Source organism: Loa loa (assembly GCF_000183805.2).
Source record: "Loa loa unplaced genomic scaffold supercont3.370, whole genome shotgun sequence".
In the NCBI taxonomy this organism is placed as follows: Eukaryota; Metazoa; Nematoda; class Chromadorea; order Rhabditida; family Onchocercidae; genus Loa; species Loa loa.
In genome coordinates this window covers 11127-14807 of record NW_018108550.1, presented here as the reverse complement: position 1 = coordinate 14807, position 3681 = coordinate 11127, and positions in this window count along the sequence as shown.

Genomic DNA, 3681 nt, shown 5'->3' with positions numbered 1-3681 from the left:
TAGCAAATATTGAAAAAAAAAATTTTTTTCCAGAATATCTTTTCAGTACATTTTCGAAAATTACACATTTATCCATTATTATTAATAAATATCATACTGATAAATTTACCTGTAATTTTCATATATTTCACTATTTTTTCCCCCTTTTTTTTTTTTAATCTCACATTTTTTTTTCCCCATTAATTAAATTGTAACATTCAATTTGATTCATATTTATTAATTGAAAAAGTAATTTTTATAAATAAAACTTTCAAGATAAACAAGAAAAGTGGGTGACATCTTTAGTTAATTACACGATATCACAAACTACCATCACCATTACCGCCATTTTACTACTATCACAAACATCTTCACCAACACTAATATCAATTCCCTAACGCATCATCATTGTTCATTTCTTTCTATAACATTTACCAGTTCACATTTTAATAAACTAAATTGTCCATTTCTTTCATTCTTTTATCCTTTTCACTCTCCAATTTTTCAAAACTATTTCATTGACATTAATAGTTTTTTTCTTTTTTGGGCACAAAAAGAAACCGATAAAATTTTATGTGTATTTATTTGTAGAAAGTTAAAGTTAAAGAAAGAAAAAAATAAAAAAAAAAGATTTAAATAAAAAATTCAATTCACACAAACACATACAGATACACACACACACACGCACGCACACACACACACACATACATACACATACATGCATATATATACACTACAACTTACAGTAATCATTATTGTTGTTTAATATGACATAATTCATTCATCCATTCTTTTCTTTTTTTTTCTGTAAATTTTATGATTAAATTTAATTAATCCCATAATAGTTTATTGTTCCAATACAATAAACCATTGTTCCTTCGTTTATGCTTAATTATTTGTCAATAATAATTATTTAATTTGTTAAAAATGACAATAATTTTAGGACATGCATTGTTAATTAAGCCAAAAATTTTCATCAACTATTTGCAATTTAAATAATTTAAATGAAAAAATTTAAATAAAAATAATTGTAATTTAAATGAAAATAATTTTTAAATTGTAGTTTAAATAAAAATAATTTTTTAAAAAAAAAGAAAAAATCACAAATCATTAAATATTATTGTTACAGTAATTAACACATTTATTTTTTTCCTTCTTATTAAATGATTAAGATTAAATTATCATTTAATTTTAATCAATTAATTTAGTATTTGCGATTTTCCTTTTTAATAAAATTTCATTCCGAAGCAAATTTATATTTCTCTTCTAACATTACAATTCAATTACTTAAATGATTGATTGCATTCGTTTCATCCGAATCATTTTAGATATTCTTTAAATGAATAATCGATCATAATAATTTGGATATTTCGGTTAGTTTAAGTTGAAAGAAAATAGTTGCATAATAGTTGAAAACTATCCGGCAATTGGTATTCTATTATTAATTAAGTTTCTAGTGACATTAATTATTTAATTAGTTATTTAATTGGATATCATATATAAATTTATCAGAATTCTGTATACATATTTATTTCATACTTATCATATATCTACATATCAACATATGTGATATTGAAATATTGTTCATCCAGAAAATATTCATTAATTTGGATTTAGGATAACAAATTGAATTTTGATTATTTTAATTAATTGAAAATTATTGCATTGTTATTAGGAAGTTTAAGATAATTTTCGAAAATTATTTAACAATATAATAATATGTTACAACTAACATTACAAAAATAGTTTCATAAAATTTATTTAAAAGCTTAAAATTACAAAATTAAAATTTTTTTATAATTTTTCTTCTATTTCATTAAAATTTCCAATTAGTTTACTTTTTTTTTTCAATCCAAATAAACCATTGATTTGCTCACATTTAATTAATAGATTATTGCTTTTTAATATAACTTTCTTTTATTTTTATTCATCAATTATTTTTCTTAAATAAATTCTACAACTAATTGTATTTTTTTTAAAATTATTACTGTTTGTTTTTTCTTTATTTTAATAATTTTTTAAAATAATTTCTATTTACTCTTTCTTAGTTTGTTAATATTAAAGCTAAAAAAGAAAAAAGAAGGAATTGTCGTTATTTCTTAAAATCTTAAAAATATAGAGCATTTATTTAAGTCTATTTGATGTATGAAAGTGCGGTTCAAAAGATTTTTAAAAAAAAAAAAAAGAAATGTCATAGTGATTAGCATAATGATCACCCATTCCGCTTTTAACATATTTTCTTCCTATTCTTCCATCATGAAAGCACATTGTAAATCTATATTTAAGCCTATTAAAGCCTTCTCTCATGCTTCTCATCCAACCTTTTTATGCATATACCCTAAATATTTAAGGCATAAAAGATTTTAGCATTTGATATTAGCATAAAGCTTTAACGGCAACAAAGAAGCAATGCGAAAAAGAAAAAAAAATTACCGTACTTTTCTGGATATATTCTCTTTTTTGTTTTTTCTTTTTTTTTTCCACATCATTGACAAATTGATTCATTGATGATAACGAAAAGAGTGATATTTTTAATCCAATTGCTTTAAATTTGTTTTCTTCGTTTTTTTTTCTCTCTCTCTCTCTCTCTCTGTCTTTCTCTCTTTTTTTCACTTTTTCCTCTTACTCTTACTTTTCTTCAAAAATCCTAAAGATAATTATCATTTAAAGAGAGAGAGAGAAGAAAAAAAATGGATGAATGCACAAATTTAGAAATATTTTCATACAAATACTAATCATCTTTGGTATTAAAATTTACATTTAAATATTTTTTTTTTTTACTTTAAATACAATCAATCTATCAAATTTTATTTTTCCAACTGAAATTTCAAAAATTTTTGAGACGATACAGTAAGGTTAAATTTATTTTGATCATAATGTTAGAAGGTCGAAATTTGTGTTCGAAAATGAAAATAATTTAATGTTGAAGAATTTGTAAAAAAAAAAAAAAGGAAAAAATATTTTTCTTTTTATAGAAAAAAAAAGAAAAAAGCAAAAAAGTGGTTAAAACTATTTTTACTCAAAAACAAAAAAAAAACAAAGTGATTGAAAAAATTTGATAAAATTTTTTGCATACAATTAAATTTCATTTCAAATAAACATTGGTAAAATTTATTGCTAATATTGCTAATACACATTTGTGAATGGAATTTTAATTTTTACAAATATATTATGAATGAAATTTCGATTATTTTAAGTATAATATAATAGGATTTCCGGTAATTGCAAATAAATTTGTCAAACGAATTTAAATTATTGAAAAAAAAAAATACTATCAAATAATTCAGGTTATTGCGAATATATTTTAAAAAAAAAAAAATTTTTTTCAAGTTATTGCAAGAATATTATAAAGAGAATTGAAGTTATTATAAATATGTAATAAAAAGAAATTTTAGTTTTGTTACTTGTCATGTTATGTGAAATTTAAAATTGTTACGAGTAATTCTATAGGGAATTTCGGTATTCAATATATTTGTTAGTATGTCAGAAGAAATTCAGGCTAAATATCAGTATACTAGATTTTTATTCATTATTTTATCATGATGGTTTTTGATAAGTTGATAACATAAGATAATTTCAGTAATTATAATTGGTTAAAAAAAAAAAAGGAATTGTCACCAATGAATAATTGAAACATTTATGAATCAGTTTTTTTTTTTTTTTTTTTTTAAATTATATTATCATTATAAAAATATCATTGGG